Source organism: Triturus cristatus, chromosome 4_2, assembly GCF_964204655.1.
Source record: "Triturus cristatus chromosome 4_2, aTriCri1.1, whole genome shotgun sequence".
NCBI lineage: Eukaryota > Metazoa > Chordata > Amphibia > Caudata > Salamandridae > Triturus > Triturus cristatus.
Genome location: NC_140586.1, coordinates 844291135 through 844308100, shown reverse-complemented (window position 1 = coordinate 844308100; position 16966 = coordinate 844291135). Strand labels below are relative to the sequence as shown.

Sequence of the window (16966 nt, the reverse complement as noted above, 5' to 3'; positions counted from 1 at the left end):
GGAAAATAAACCTCCCGGCGAGATTCCCAACGCGAGGAGGTCAGGTTTCTCATTGCGAGTGGTCGCGTATGCTCGCGACCGCTCGCGATGAGAAACTACCAGTTCGCGTTGAGAAAGCTGAAGCTCGAGTAAAAATCTACTCGAGCAGCAGAAAACTACAGCTCGCACTGTGCAAGATGCCGTTTTCAATGATTGCACAGTGCCGGTTGCTTGTCCGCACTGTGCAATCATTGAAAACGACATCTGGCACAGTGCGAACAAGGTACTACGCAGTTCGCGAAGTGCTACGTGTAGCTCGCGTAGTGCGAACTTCACTTTGCGTAGCTTCGCGAAGTGCTACTTCGCGAACTACGCCCAGGCCTAGTCATTTCCCTCCTCCCCACGGACCAATTGAAAGCCTCCAGATGGACTTCATAGACATGCCCCCCACCCACAAGTACAAACATGTGTTGGTAATTGTGTGCATGTTCAGTAAGTGGACCGAAGCATACCCAACAAAGAACTGCACATACAGTTGCCAAATGCCTCCTACAGGAACTTATCCCACGCTTTGGAATACCAGCCCTTCTGAGCTCCGACAATGGGCCAGCATTCATTTCCCATGTCATAGGGGGAATATGTAAGGGACTTGGGGTCACACAGAAACTACACTACACCTATCAACCCCCCGCAGCGGGCGCGGTGGAGAGGAAGAATGGGGTGTTGAAGAATAAGATTGGAAAAATGTGTGCATCAACTGAACTTTCATAGGTAGATGCACTACCACTAACCCTGCTGGCGATGAGGAGCACGCCAGATAGGGTAACAAAGCCCAGCCCAAGAAATAGTATTTGGCCACCCCATGAACATTGCAGGCCACATGTCCACAGCCCCACTATCAATAACAGACTACCTGCTTTTATGTTAGTGCAAGAAATTAACCGAGACCTTACGTTATCTTCACCACCAGGTACTGCAGGTGCTTCCAGAGGCAACATCTCCACCGCCACATGACCTGCAGACTGGTGACTGGATCTGGGTAAAGGCCCACACCCGACGGCACTGCTTCCAGCCAAGGTGGAAGGGACCTCACCAGATCATCCTCAGCATAGCAACAGCAGTGACGTGCCAAGGGCTGACATCCTGGATCCACAGCTCCCACACCAAGAAAGCAGACGCACCAGACAGCAGAGAATGAGCTCTACCAGCACCACAAGCGAGATCTGAGGCACCTCGCCGGTACAACATTCGATCAAGCACGCAAGACAAGACCAATGGGAAATAAGAGGCAGACACTTGCTCGGGGCAGGCTAGGACTCCAACAGAAAACAGAAGACACCAGAGGCAGTAACATACGGCGCACAACAAGCCCAGGCCTCTGGGTATAATGACTCCAAAGACGTCTGTACCAGTTACTTTCCAAGGGAGTGCCAACTGTCATGTGCTAGTAACCTCTGACAGTACACCATCAAGGCACCAACCTTTTCTTCTAAATGGTTGACTGGTGTCTGCACCAATAGACCCCTAGGAGGTGCATCACCCGCTAGTTAGATATCAAAGACATGGCTTTGGAACATCAAAGAACTGAATTGAACACTTGGTTAAGGGTATGTAACTACCTAAGTACACCCCAATTACGACAAATGCCAGCAACAAGATCTGGAAGGCTTAGATCTATACAAGTGAGGGTAGAAGAGTAACAACTAATAATTCATATGAGGTTATTGTGTCCTGGAATAAAATTAAATAGTGTGCTGGAACTAACTGTGCCAAATTCTACGCTATTGAGTGGGTTAGGAGACCTGATCTTGCAAGACATCTCGTTCCCCACTTTTTGGACATCAAACAACAGCACAAGAAGAGAGACATTTGACTTGACATTTTGGATTGCGTGATTTATGCAATAGAAGAGATCTGATCTGGTCTTATCAGAGACATTAACTAAACAAGTGAAAGAAAGGAACAATGCCAAGTACAAGAAGAACGGATAGAACATGGCCATCAGTGTTAGGAGCCATATTGACACCAGTCCCAGGGATAATAGTGACTGCGCTGATAATATTATTTGCAAAAGACATTGAAATAATGTTCATCAATGGCCAGCAGGGAGGTGAGGGGTTAGAAGATAGTGATTTGGTATCAGATGGGGCAATGTAGAAGCCATCTTTCTTGTATGATACCAAATGCTGTAAGCTTTTAGACCCTGCTAGGTTGACATGAAAAGCAGTGCACAAAATGCTTGTACTTTTCCATTCGCTTCAGAGACACAGCTTTTGTAACACAAGGTTCTATCAAGAATAATACGTGACAGGGAAGATGCTCACGTAGACACAGACATTTCAGCATAGCACATTTTGCAATATGTCAGGTCCTTTCTATTATGTTGCAATAATTAACTGGGAAGGTACCAACGTTGATAGATTACATTACAGTGGAAAGTCCCCATAGCTGCCCACTTGGGACACGTGGTTAGCAACAGCATATTTCGGACCTTAAAAGGTATAGCACAATCTAGGCCTTTGCTAATTGGTCAAATGGATAGGGCTTAATTTGTGCTACGTATGTGATGATGCCGTATCCTTTGTGGTTATGGCTCATAAAAGCTGTCACCAATGTCACATCTTTGGGCATTCAGTATCTTTATTGTCTGCCTCCGTGCTGCACGTACTTTTGCATTATTTGTTGTTCCCAAATAAATCTTGCTAACAGTTGTTCTGACAGAGACTTGTGTTATTTGTATTATTCCTTATTATTTCCATTTCAGCTTCTACATTACCATGACCCTGCAACCTGGACAGATGGTACATGTCACAAAAGAGATGAAAATCTCAGGTGTCTTTGACCAGTCTAGGCCTTAAATTATATCGAGTTCTGTTTAGTACAGTTTGGTCCTGAAATAGTGTCTGTGGATCTGTAGTGTTCAATCGGAGATGTGGCGGTACGGCTTCTTGTAAAACGTCGTCATCTTCTTCTCTGACCGAGTTCCATCCAGGCGTGCACTACTGAAAGGTACAAACCGGGGGACCCTTTCGCCTTCAAAATCACCTACACCCTTACGGATCCACTGGTCAAAAGGCAAGGGCAAGGGCAAGTTCTTTTTCCCTTCGACTTTCACTGCTGTACGTGTCACCAGAAGAACTTGTCGAGGCGCCTTCCAACGAGGTTCCAAATTCCTTGTCCTCTGAAAAATTTTCACACAGACCCAGTCTCCAGGTTGGATAGAATGACCTGGGTCTGTGGAGGCCTCTGGTAAAGCGTTTTGAACCTGTTGGTGGAGAACACGCAATTTAGTGGTGAGGTCATGTAAGTAGTCAATCAGCATTGGATACTGTATGTCAGACTACTTTTTAGCTGTTCTAGTGGATAGGAGAGCCAAAGGTAAAGCATCGGGCCAGGCAAGACCCGTGCTGGCCCGTACCTTTGCAAGCTTAAGTTTGAGAGTGCCATTATAGCACTCTACCAAACCCGCTGACTGAGGATGGTTCGCCGCATGGAATTTCTGCCTAATACTAAGACCTGCACACACCTTTTGCATGATTTGGCCCACAAATTCACTTCCATTGTCACTCCAGACAATGTGCGGCAAACCAAACCTAGGGAAGAACTCTTTCAAAAGAACTTTGGCAGTGGACAAAGCAGTGTTATCTTTTAGGGGGTAGGCCTCTATCCATCTGGAAAAGGCACACACCACCACCAGAACATATTTGAGATTGTTGTATCGCTCCATGTGAATATAGTAAATTTGCAACACCTCAAAAGGATATGTTGGGGGAGCAAAATGACCTGCTGGAGTTGGGGTTCCCTTTCCTGGATTATGCATCAAGCAAACGATACAATGCTTCACCAAATTATCTGCACATTTTGGAATCCCTTCGTTCAGCCACACTGGAGCCAGAAGCTTACATATTCCTTTCGCACTGATGTGGGCTGGACCATGCGCCATAGCAACTACAGGCAGTACATAGGCGTCTAGTAACAGCCAACGCTGATGTTCTGACAATTCTATCCAACATCCCATCGCGTCTAGCATTCCTGTACTCTCTTTCCACTTACTTAACTCTTTCTCTGTAGCCTCTCCTTGAATCGATCTCACACTTTCTATTGTGTCCTCACACATTCCTCTTTCCCTGACCCAATTTGCAGGGCCCGCAACATACATGCGACTTGTAGCATCTCTGGCTGTTGCTTTCGCTACCTCATCCGCAAAAGCATTTCCGCGACCAACATCATCAGTAATCCTCTTATGCGCACTACACTTTACAATTGCTATCTGGGTAGGCAAAGCAAGTGACTCAAGAAGGTCAGTTACCAACTGACCATGCTGTATCTTAGTTTCGTGGGAGGTAAAGAATCCTCTTTCCTTCCACAAACGACCAAAACTATGTGCCACACCGAACGCATACTGGCTGTCGGTATACACATTCACTCTCTTTCCCTTAGATAACACACACGCTCTGGTCAAAGCTATCAGTTCAGCTGCCTGAGCTGAATTATGTCTGATGCGTGCTGTCTCCACGATTGTATGCAAGGTGGTAACAGCATAAGCTGAAGTTGTCTCACCATTAGGGAGTTTAAAAGAAGAACCATCCACCCATAGGATCCCATCTGGGTCCACTAGTGGTGTATCTTTCAAATCAATCCTACCTTTTGTCTCCTCCTCAGTACGGAGAAAGCAATCATGTTGTTCCTGAATACCTTTCTCCTCTGGAAGAGGTAACAATGTAGCTGGATTTAAAGTGTTACATCGTTTGATGTGCACATGACTAGCCAAGAGCGTCAGCTCATATCCAGACAAGCGAGCACTTGTGAGATGCTGAGTTTTTGTCCTATTTAGCAAGGTATCCACTGCATGTGGTATCATAACAACAAGAGGGTTATCTAACACCACTCCAGCAGATTGATGAATAGAAATTGCTGCTGCTGCTGTAGCTTTAAGACAACTAGGCAATGCCTTGGCTACTGGGTCTAACGTAGCCGAAAACTAGGCACATGGCCGCTGTTTGTCTCCAAATCGTTGTGTTAAGACTGACAACGCACAACCCTCTCTTACATGCACATAGAGCGTGAAGGGCTTACTGTAATCCGGAGTACCCAACACAGGAGCAGAGCACAGAGCAGCATGTAAATCAGTAAAACTCTTCTGACATTCGTCAGTACAAGGAAGGGGTTGGGGCGTGTCTTTCAAAGTGAGTGCCAACAAAGGTTTGGCAAACAAAGAAAAATTTGGAATCTGTCTACAATAAGAGGTAATGCCCAGAAAGGCACGCACCTCTCTTTGTGTGGATGGCACAGACATTTGTGCAATTGCTTGGATACGTTCTGGGGTCAATCGCCTTCCCTCCTTCGACAAGAGATGACCTAAATAGGTAACCTCTTGGCGGGCATATTGTAGCTTAGAAGGTGAAACCTTATGATGAAGATCAGACAAGTGACGCAACAGTGCAACAGTCACATTCTTGGAAATGTCCTCTGAATCAGCAGCAAACAATAAATCATCCACATACTGAATAAGGGTAGCACCTGGCGGCAAAGGAAAAGCATCAAGCTGACATTTCCTCTCGTCTCCTCAACCACACCCTTCTGAACCAAATCATAAATAATAGCCAAAAGCGCTCTTTCACCATTATTGGAAATTTTGTATTGAGGAATGCGTGGCAATTTAGCATTGGGCTTGAGGGTAACAACATAGGGTGGGATCTCAAGACAACCAACATCGTTTGGACCCGTGGCCCAAAGTGTTGCAGGGAGAGAGAGCAATTCAGGTGGAAATTGATCTTTAGACAAATACATTGAAGACGTCAGTTTCTGTCCCAAAGCAAAATGTACACCAGAAGGAGAACAATATATCGTTGCATGCAATCTTTTCAATAAATCCAAACCCAACAGATTCTCGCCGCAACCAGTCGTTAAAAGAAGCGGAGCCTCCAAATCATAAGGACCAATTGAAATAGGCAGAGGGCAAGAGACCGGGTTACGAACTGGTACGCCAGAAAATCCTACGGATACATTCGTTAAGCCAGACAAAGGTGCCCCAGGGAGTTTGGAGTGAATGATAGAACTTCTCATCGCACCAGTATCTAAAAGAAATGGCTCTGAAACACCCATTGTAGTGACATTAACATAAGGCCCATTCTGATCTACTGGAATCGATACAACTCCCTCACTTTGTCTATGGCTGTCCTAGTTAGCGTGAAAACCTTCGTTCTCACCTTTAACATGATAGTCATCATTGTAATACTGTGTAGACTGAGTATTTTGCTGATCAAAGTAGTTCATAGAATTTGGAGGTGGAAGGGAACGCTGTGTTTGAGGCAACACACCTCGACCTTTACCCCTGGGCACCAACTGGAAACCACCGCGACCTCGTGGAGCAGATAGTCCTCCATTACGCTGTAATAAAACCGGGCAACTATTCTTAAAATGACCTTCCTCCCTACAATAGGTACATTGGTTAGGACCTAACAAAGGTCGCAGAATAAAGGGCTCAGGCTTTTGAAACAACCTCTGAAACTGGGGAGGCTGTTGAAACTGGCGCTGAGCAGAGCAAGGAGGATAAGCCTGTTGCAGAAGAACCTTCGTTTTCAATTCTTTAGTCTTTTTCTCTTGCTTATCTTTTTCCTCTTTGTCCTTGTTCTCGTAATATTGAGCAGTAGCCAATATCTGAGCAGAAGAAGAAACAGCCCATGAACTTTCGGAGTCTTTCAATTTATGTGACAACTCGGGAAGCAAATTAAATACGAATTTATCTACAAATAATCGCTGTCCACCCTCCGTAGTCATATCCTGACCACTGTGATCAATAAACGTCTCCTCAAAACGAGTGAAGAAATCGGAGACACTCATCTTTCTTCTGTTTACACGCAGCTAGTTTATCCCAATTAACTCGTAAGGCGAGCATCATCGTTTTCATTAAAGTAATAATCCTACCAGGGAGTTCTGAAATCAAAGAATCAGGCTTAGCACCACCCACTTGGGCTCTATCCGCGGTGGTTATAGCAGCCCATTCACCACCCAATGCTTGGTTGTGGTCCTCTTTTCGAATCCGTGCCCATAACGCTTGTGGGACTACATTTCCCATCAACATGTCAATATCGGCTAAATTCATAATACAGGCATCAACAGTCTGGGACAACTCTTTATAGTAACCAGCAGGGTTTTTATGGGGATCCGGTAGAGACTGTTTAACAGCCAAAACATCAGATGTCTTCCAGGGGACATGTACCCATATACGCTGGAAGTGAGCGGGAATAGCTGGATTATTACCTGCTTGTGCAACCTCTTCAATCAATCAATCAAAGCATTTGTATAGCGCGCTACTCACCCAGAGGGTCTCAAGGCGCTTGGGGAGGGGGGGTCCGTTACTGTTCGAACAGCCAGGTCTTGAGTTGCTTCCTGAAGGCGAGGTGGTCTTGGGTCAGGCGGAGGTGGGTGGGGAGGGAGTTCCACGTCTTGGCCGTCAGGTAGGAGAAGGATCTTCCTCCTGTTGTGGCTCTTCGGATGCGGGGGACGGCGGCGAGGGCGTGGCTGGTCGATCGAAGTTGGCGGGTGGGAGTGTAGAAGTTGAGGCGGTCGTTGAGGTATCGTGGGCCTTGGTTGTGGAGAGCTTTGTGTGCGTGGGTGAGGAGTCGGAACGTGATTCTTTTGTTGACGGGGAGCCAGTGCAGGTTTCTTAGGTGTGCGGAGATGTGGCTGTGTCGGGGGATGTCCAGGATGAGTTGTGCTGAGGCGTTCTGAATCCGCTGGAGTCTTTTCTGGAGTTTTGCAGTGGTTCCGGCGTAGAGGGAGTTGCCGTAGTCCAGTCAGCTGGTGACGAGGGCCTGGGTGACCGTCTTCCTGGTTTCGGTGGGGATCCACCGGAAGATCTTCCGTAGCATGCGTAGGATGTTGAAGCATGACGAGGAGACGGCGTTGACTTGTCTGGTCATGGAGAGGGAGGAGTCCAGGATGAAGCCCAGGTTGCGTGCGTGGTCCGTTGGTTTGGGTGCGCTGCCCAGGGCAGGGGGCCACCAGGAGTCGTCCCAGGCAGATGGCGACGATCCCAGGATGAGGACTTCCGTCGTGTCTGAGTTCAGTTTCAGGCGGCTGTTCATCATCAACTCGGCTACGTCCTTCATCCCTTCGTGTAGGTTGGTCCTGGCGGTGGCGGGGTCGTTGGTGAGAGAGAGGATCAGCTGGGTGTCGTCGGCGTAGGAGATGATGTTGAGGTTGTGTTGGCGTGCGATGGCCGCAAGGGGGCTCATGTAGATGTTGAACAGCGTGGGGCTGAGTGATGATCCTTGTGGTATTCCGCAGATGACTACGGTGGCTTCTGATCTGAACGGGGGAGGCGGACTCTCTGTGTCCTTCCGGCGAGGAAGGAGATGATCCATTCCAGGGCCTTCTCTTGGATTCCGACGTTGCTGAGGCGCTGCACTAGGGTGCGGTGGCAGACAGTGTCGAACGCTGCGGAGAGGTCCAGGAGGATGAGGGCCGCTGTTTCACTGTCGTCGAGCAGGGCTCGGATGTCGTCAGTGGCTGCGATGAGCGCGGTCTCGGTACTGTGGTTGGCCCGGAAGCCGGACTGCAAGCGGTCGAGGGACCCATTCGTCTCGAGGAAGGCGGCCAGCTGTCTGTTGACGGTCTTCTCGATGTTTTTGGCAGGACACGGGAGGAGCGAGATGGGGCTGTAGTTTTTAGGGTCGGTTGGGTCGGCTGAAGGTTTTTTCAGGAGGGCGCTGAGTTCGGCATGCTTCCAGCTCTCCGGGAAGGTTGCGGTGTCAAAGGAGGCGTTGATGATGTCCCGGAGATGGGGTGCGATGACGGAGTCGGCCTTGTTGAAGACGTGATGAGGGCAGGGGTCGGTGGGAGATCCGGTGGGGATGGAGTTCATCGTGCGAATGGTCTCTTCGGTGTTGATCGGGGTCCAGGCGCGGAGGGTGGTGGTGGGGGGCGCTGGTGCGGACGTAGGGTGCGTCGGCTGTGTGCTGAAGCTGTTGTGTATGTCTGCGATCTTGTTGTGGAATTACGAGGCGAGTGAGTTGCAGAGGTCTTGTGATGGGGTGATGTCGTTGTTTCCGGCGTTGGGTTTGGAGAGCTCTTTAACGATGTTGAAGAGTTCCTCTTCCCTCTCATTGGGTAATGTTTCAATGTCTGCCGAACAGCAGGATCAGAATCAAGAAAAGTCAGTGAAGAAAATAAGGATCTAAAAGTAACAAGTGTCCTTATCGCGTCCTCAACCTTAGAACCCACAATGAATCCTTTATCGAAATTGGCCTGAACATCCAACAGACCCTGGGGAACTAAACCCAAATCCATATCCTCCCATCCTTTAACAAGAGTGTCACACATAACATTAATAACAAATCTCTGCGTTGGCGCATCCCACTGATGAAAGTTGGTCATGATATCATACACACCATACTGAGGACCCTTCTCGATCCATTTGCGAGCGAGAGAGTCCAACACTACCCGTTCATCAGAAACTACGAGGCTGTCTTCGACAAAAAGCTGGAGACATGCTCAGAGTCCCAAAGAAAGGGGACAAAAACCCAGAGACAGTATCTGTGAGTCGCTTGCGCACAGTAGGAGAATTGGACATAAGGACAGGGGACAAGGTATTAGGCGATACAGGAGAAGAACTAACAGTTATAAGGGGAGCCGAAGGCAAAGGAGATTGTGGTTCAGGAGATGGAGGCAAAGGAATCGGTGGCAAAGGAGGTGGGAGTGGCAATACCGGAAGGGGCAAATGTGGAAGAACCGGAACAGGTGGGGGCACAACAGGAAACTGAGCAGGTTATAACAATGGGGGTGCATTAGCACCATGTACATAGGGCGGAGGCAATCTCAATAGGTGAGACATCAAAGGGTCTTCCTCCAGATCCTTACTTTTATCAGGAGGGGAAGTAGGCAACACCAGATAGCATCTATCTATCGCCATACGATGCTGTCTTTCTGAAATTTCCATTGCATGATCAATCTCGCTATCTTTAAACTGCTGGGCAGCCTGTATAATCGTCATACCTTGTGCTTTCTTATCTCGTTTTGCCTGCTTAATTTCTTTCTGTTTGGCTTCCTTACGCCAGAGGCGGAAAGAGTCAAACATTGCCGGACTGTGGTAAATAAAATATTACGCTCTCAGAATTTTTCAGAATATCAATAGGATCATGCATAAAGCAAGAGGCTGAGTCTGTGGTATCAGGTTCTAAAAGGGCTTTATTCCAATAACTCGAGTCAAAGGGAGAATATTTCCATCACCAAAAAAGGATCTGGACGGGACTGAAAAGTATTCTCAATATTCTCCCTTTGACTCGAGTTATTGGAATAAAGCCCTTGTGTGGTATGTGGTATGTGGTAAATAAAATATTACGCTCTCAGAATTTTTAGTACATAAATAAGATCATGCATAAAGCAAGAGGCTGAGTCTGTGGTATCAGGTTCATAAAGGGCTTTATTCCAATAACTCGAGTCAAAGGGAGAATATTACCATCACCAAAAAAGGATCTGGACGGGGCTGAAAAGTATTCTCAATATTCTCAAAACATTATTCACAGAGTACAGTATATATACATTTCTCAATTGTACGTAAGCAAAAGAGCAAGAGAGAATGAGATAAGAGCATGTGGGCGTGTAAGTAGGCGTGAAGGTGGGCGTCCATGTGGGCGTCCACTTGATGATAATAGGTAATTTGTCATGTGTGGGTGGATACCTGGAGGGGGTTGCGTGATCTGCTGGAATTGTACTGGAACTTTGCCTTACTTGTGCTCAACTCGAGCATGACGTGTAACTGACGTGGGGAGGGTTGCTATGCAACCTGACAAGTCTGGAAGTGAGGCCTTCAGTGTCAGGACGACCAGCACATCTTGTATTATCTGATATCCGATGTCTGGAGCAGGGACTGATGTGTGACATAGGTTGCTTATCACCAAGAGCCGATATGGCATCTATTTCTTCATTTACTTCATTTACTGCAGAGGCCTTACATGGGGGCTATGGGCTTTTTACTGACGTGAGCTTTGCAATCTCACAAAGAGAGACAGTAAGGCTGGGCTCCCTCCTTGCAGATGGGTCGCGTTCATTCCTCCTTCACCAGGCAAGAATGTATTTCTCGAGGGGCGGAGCAGATAACTTGAAGGTGAAATACAGTTTTTGGCAGGCAAGCAGACAGGCCGAGTCAGGCACCGTTAGCCGTGCAGGGAGTAGGACAAAGTTCATGGATACAGATGTGAGCTCAGACTGGAGCTGTCAGAGGTAGAAGGCAGGAAAAGGCTTGATGGCAGAATTCAGGGCCTACTCGCCTGAACTGTAAAATGGGGAAAGTGAACCACATAAAGTCGGTGGCCTTTCATACTTAGGAACGGAATATCCGACCCATCCATGGCGGATCTGAAAGAGGACATGTTAACGGTGGGCGCACATGTATTTGCGTCTTCATAACTGGAACTGGAAGGAACATACATGTATTTGTAACATATACATGGAACCGTTGGGGTCTAAGATAGGGGACATAACTGATCAGAGAAATCCACATTTCCACATTCCCTCCTTGTCCCCTACTTGGCCCTTAGGAGATATCAATCTTCATTAATCCATTGATCTGTTCATGTAACATCATTTGCTCTTCTTTCTTCTTCCGGGATTTTGAATGAAAACTTGAATGTGGAATACACGATGTGGCACACAGACCACAAATCGCTGGCCCACATTGTAGACACAGGCAGCAACTGAATATTATTAATAGTATCAACCCACAGACGGTCAACACTTTCCATCCCCAAGCCGATATTAATCCCCAGAGCCAACCGGACCATGTCCACGTGCCTGGGTCTTGATGTATGCTTTGGGTAATCTTGTGGAGCCTTGTTATTGCTTTGTATACAGACGGTGCGTTATTAGGAATGAAAGAAATGATATGTAGCACGTCCCACCCCAGTCTAAGGGCAGTTGCACATAGGCTGTCTGGCCATAAATAAAGTAGGTGTGTCGTGATGCTCTGAAATAGGACTTTCCTTTGTCTTTGAATACTATTATAGTATCACACTCACTGTGCCCCAAATGTACTGAGCCTTCTTTTCTGACACACAAGTTCCCTTTTACTGGCAGAACAGTAATTGAAGGCGGACCTAACATGTGTTGGGGCTTTACGTTCAACACTATGAAATCGAGGGTCGCATTTCCTTGCAGATACTCTTCATTTTCTAGATCTGTACCTTTCATTTGGGGAAGTCCCTCTTCATCTGGGAAACATGCTTTGTTCATGACTTTATTCAAGTTACCCCATACCCACTCGCCCCTACACTCCTTGTCTTGACATTCTTTGGCATCACCGTTGATGGATGTCATTAAGGCAAACCATGCTCCGCAAGAACCATTATGGGAGAACGGAAAAGGAAAAAGAGGCAAGACTCCCTTTACCTTCTGATACGGGGGAAATCGGCCACAGACCCAGCAGTCTGTAGCATTGCTAGTCTGATGTGAATGGTGCAGCATCTGAATAAAGGTATTGTTGCGTAGGGCAAGTCGATATGATAGCTCATGGGATGGCAGATCACTAAATGTGTGCTTTATGGTATCATTAGTGGAGGAGTATAAGAGTGAGGCAATAGGAGAAAAAATAGCATGTAGTATTAAGCTGATACATATTATCGTGATGCACAGAAGAGATAGAAAAATTACAGTCACTATACATCTATTTGCTTCTTATCTTACTCTCTTATTTTTGCTTTATGTTATTGTCCAAGATCTTATGCGAGCCAGAATACATGTTCAACCGCTTCACCACCTAGTGGACTTAATTGATCAAACGGGTTCTGACTTTTTAGATCAAAGTTTAGCTTTGTGGAAACTTCTGGGGAGTCTCCTCTAGAAAATGGTGTTTAGAGTCTTTCCTTTGTAAAAGAGTGGTGAAGGTGCAACCATCTTTTCCGCCCTTTGACTTTAACGGCCGTCCCCGTGGTCCAGAGCACTGACTTTGGCGCCTTCCATCCAGGAGCGATGGAGTATTCTTTGACCTGGGTGTTGTCAGGGAAGGCGGCAGCAACCTGCGAACAACAAGAGAGTAGTGCAGACATCAAGGAAGCCAGGTAATCTGTCAGCATGTTACTATTAACATCAGTAATCTTTTAGGCATTGGAGTGCCCCACATATTTGGTGGTCTACCAAAGACCACTTCATAGGGAGATAAGCCTGTTCTAGAATGGGCTACCATTCGCATGTAAAAGAGGGCAACCGGCAGGGCTACCATCCAATCTACACCTTTGTCTGCGCAAATTTTTAATGTCCGATTATGTCTTTCTACAAGGCCTGCTGCTTCAGGATGTCGCACACAATGGAATTTCCAGGTATAACCTAACACAAGGGACACCTGCTTCATTAGTACCAGGACAAATTTGTAACCTCTACATCTGTTTATTTGGATATAATCCATTTGGAGCACTTCAAAAGGGTGGTCAGGTGGATGGAATCCACCTTGTTCCATCGGAATGCCTTTACCTGGATTGAATTGGCAACAGATCATACATGTTCTGACCTTTTGTTTCGCTGCTGCACGCAGGTGCTTGTTGAACCATATATTCTGTAAGCTATCTATCATTGCTTTCTCTCCTAAGTGTGCAGGACTATGTGCGGTATTTATAATCACTTGTACCATCGAATCAGGAAGAAACTATGTGGATTTGCCCTTATTCATCCAACCCTGATCAGTCAGCACCCCTCCTTGTTCCGACCATTTCTTTAATTCGTCCATAGTAGCATGTGTCTGAATGTCTTGTACATCCCTGGAAGGATCCCTAACTGTCATGGCTTTGGACAGTGATAGTATCTGTAACTTTGTCATGTCTAGTGGGGTCTGAGCTGTCTGTTTAGCAGTTCGGTCTGCCAGATCATTGCCTTGGGAAATGGGATCTGTGGCTCTAGTATGTGCTTTACATTTTAGGATAGCTATGGCTGTTAGTAAATGTATCGCTTCCAGAAGGGCTTGAATATGGGGGCCATGCTGTATCTTGGCCCCATGAGAGGTCAAGAAACCTCTTTCTCTCCACAGAATCGGTGTAAATGTTTACTCTCAGGTGCTTAGCTCTTATGCACGCTTGTGTCAGGGCGATGAGCTCTGCTGCTTGTGCTGACAATATGTCTATTCTTTTAGTCTCTATTATTACAGTATCAGTAGTCACTGCATATGCTGCCACTAATTCTCCCGCCCCTGTCCTCATGCATGAGCCGTCAATTTATAGTGTTAGGTCGGGGTCTGGGAGTGCAACGTCTGTCAAGTCTTGTCTTGGTTTAGTCACGGTATGTATTACTTCAACACAGTCGGGTGGTGAAAACGCTTTCTGTACTGGAGGGCAAAAGGGTAGCGGCATTCAGTATGTTGCATCGTCTGATCTCTATGTGTGGTTGAAATAACGTCAGCTCATAGCCGGTCAGTCTAGCTACAGTCAGGTGTTGTGTTTGTGTCCGGTTCAAGAGAACCTCTACTGCGTATGGTACTTGTACTGTCAGAGGGTGGCCCAGCACTATCGAGTCACTTTGTCTTATGGCTAAGGCCGTTGCTGCAACTGATTTTAGGCACGCAGGCAAAGCCTGTGCTACTGGGTCTAATGTACTAGAAAAATAAGCACAGGGCTCGTGTTTTCCTGCATGATCTTGTGTTAGGACAGATAGTGCTGTTCCATCCCGCTCTGTCACAAAAAGCATAAACGATTTGTTGTAATCAGGGTTTGCTAAAACTGGTGCTTGACATAAAGCTCTCTTTAATTCTTCAAATGCCACAGTGTGTTCTTGTGTCCAAGGGAGGACTTTTAGTAGAAGCTGCCTACTTTTGTGTCTTGGGCTGTGAAAAACCAGAAATCAATTGAATACGTTCCGGTGCCCACAACTAATTCCCCTGAAAGATCACAATAAAACATGAGAAAAAGGGGAAAGCACCATACCTATTTCCTAGGCTTAATTTCTAAGGGGGCTTAATTTCTAAGGGGCTTAATTTCTAAGGGGCTAGCGGGAAGCGAAACCTCCTCAGGGGCCAGCAGAAAGCCAATATTCTCCTCCTTCCCCCCCTTTTTGACAGGAGGAAATCCGAAACAGATTTCACTGCTGTCAAACACTATCAAACCCCGTGTCTTGTCAACACTATTAATCCCTGTGTGTAGCTACTGGGCGTAAGCAAAATTATAGGAGATACACAGCGTATTTGAAACGGCGAGAAATCCTTCAAATTAATGTACAAACCTCATTGTGTTAGCTCATAAGCTGGCCAAATGACATCTCATATGCAAATGTCCCTATTACATGAACCTACACCAACCTGAAGTCAATATTAATGCTAGGAGGCCCTAATAGGAATGCTAAATTACCTAAATATTCGGAAAACCAAGTTTAAGAACAGTTGTTAATGTTGATAATTAATAATTTATCTGCTAAAGAAATCAGTCCTTTTGCAATAATTTCCACCTATACAATAAATAGCCTAATTTAAAAACAAGTCAACTTTTGGGGCCACCACTTACAAGAATGAGCTTACTAAAGCAAACTTTAAAAAGAAAATCCTGTCAGATATTATCTCATTACCCTAAATACCGAGCCTCATTTGTCACTCTGTGGTGGCAGTCCTTATTTAAAACAGGCCTTTCAAGAGTTAAGATGCGAGTGCACAGATCATAATCGTTCCTTAATGTCCAATCTGGAAACATATGACCGAGGCTGCCTGTCTATAAGAGAAAGGCAGTTATGTGAAAAATATTTTAGTCTTGCATAGCCTTTTTCTTTTGTTTCATTCATCTCCAACACCAATTAGACATACACTGATAACGTGTTGTCTGCTATTTTGACAGCATGATAAAGGTAATATCACGTCTGTGAAATTTAGTAATTGTGAACAAGTTCCAGCCAAGCGCTGTGCAAAGATCGCCGTCGTCACGACTATCTCTGTACTTGCACAGGAGAACTTTGTATTAAACGCTAAACAGACTGGTCAATACAACACAAAAACAAAACATATATAAAATACATATGCCAAGCCATCAGTATACCAAGCACAGAAAGCATAGACAATTGCACTAACATATATAAATGAGCAGCGATGCGCAATTACAGTACCTACAGCTCAGAGGCGAACATTCTGGCCTGCTTAATTTGTCAGGCTTATAATCAATAATTGATTTACCTGCCCTATACACCCCCATCTGAAATCACCGTGTCAAGTCTGACACACAGAATCAGCAATAAGAATCAAAAACGAAGAACACACGAACCTGTTTGTTTTCTTTTATAAAAATGAGCTATGCATCTTTGTACACAATGTACCCTCATGTCCTAGTCGAAGATGCATCTCCCATCTTTCCTCACAGACCCGTAACCACTGGATCATTTATCCAATGCAACTGGTGGCAGCTTGTGGCCACAATTCAAAAATGTCTGAATTTGAAAATCGTTTTTATATAGGCACATAGCCCTTAAAATTCCAAGCAAGAGCAACATTTTACTTTCTGGCCAGAAGCAATATAACATTTGCTAAAAAATAAAACAAATCTTCTCCATAGACATTTCCTCGGGGCACTGGTTTTGCACAGAATAGAACAAGGGAATCTTTCTCGACTTACATTTCTCAGCTGCCCTGTCTTATCAGAGAAGCTAAAAATAGCCCCTCAGCGCGGCTTGAGCCTGGGCTGCCAGCCATCTTTTTTTTTTTTTCTTACTCCTGGCCCCCAAGGCTCTCCGGCTGCAGGCATTACACAGATGCGATGTCAGAGAAGCTTTCTAAGCAGTGCCTTTATTCTGCTCCTCACACCGGCCCCCACCTACACTGGCTACAAGGTCAGAATCTGTCTCCGATTTCTGTATCACATTCTGCTCTACACAGCCCCCACCTTCTCCTCACTCTGAAGCTGTCAAAGACAAAAAGACTACTCAATTCCATAAAAACTGCAATAATTCGCCCAATTGAAAAATTATTTTTACATACAATTTGCACTCAGGGGGTCATAATCTTACCGACTTGATCAAGCACATTGGCTCA

General features: G+C 46.0%; 1 long non-coding RNA gene across 1 annotated transcript in view; it reads left to right on the top strand.

The window, feature by feature from the left end:
* LOC146835231 (uncharacterized) overlaps positions 1 to 2698 on the top strand; it is a 30825-nt gene extending 28127 nt beyond the window's left edge. Inside the window, exon 6 of the long non-coding RNA XR_014960694.1 lies at positions 950 to 2698. This is a non-coding gene — a long non-coding RNA (uncharacterized LOC146835231). The remainder of the gene's footprint in view (positions 1 to 949) is intronic.
* The last annotated feature ends 14268 nt before the right edge of the window (positions 2699 to 16966 follow it).